Source organism: Bombyx mori, chromosome 8, assembly GCF_030269925.1.
Source record: "Bombyx mori chromosome 8, ASM3026992v2".
NCBI classification, from domain to species: domain Eukaryota; kingdom Metazoa; phylum Arthropoda; class Insecta; order Lepidoptera; family Bombycidae; genus Bombyx; species Bombyx mori.
Window position 1 is genome coordinate 15,853,904 of NC_085114.1, and position 448 is coordinate 15,854,351.

Genomic DNA, 448 nt, shown 5'->3' on the forward strand with positions numbered 1-448 from the left:
CTGTATTAAATAGTATGTATATTTCTGTCTCATTCTTTGCTAGCTTCATCCTACACATTTTTGTATTTGTGTCTCTTACCTGTCGTTTTTTCCGTTGCATCCGGTTTGAAATCACAACGATTCTAAAGAAGTTTTCACTTCAAAAAAAAAATACAAAAGTTTTATGACCCACTTAACTTATTAGTTGAAAGCGCCAGGACGCGATTGATGCGTGATAGGTTAAATTGGTTAAGTTCAATCATTGTGTGTATTGTAAGTAGGTAATTGCTAATTACTCAATACTAAATTGAAAATTCAGTTTAAATTTAATCTGTTCATGGTTGTTTTATATGAACGACCTGTTATTTTTGTTGTGCCTTATGCACGCACAGGTGTTTGAAACCCCATCCCCCTCTTCCGACGTCGCGTACGACGTAATATTATAGCGAGACCAAAGAGAACAGTGTAA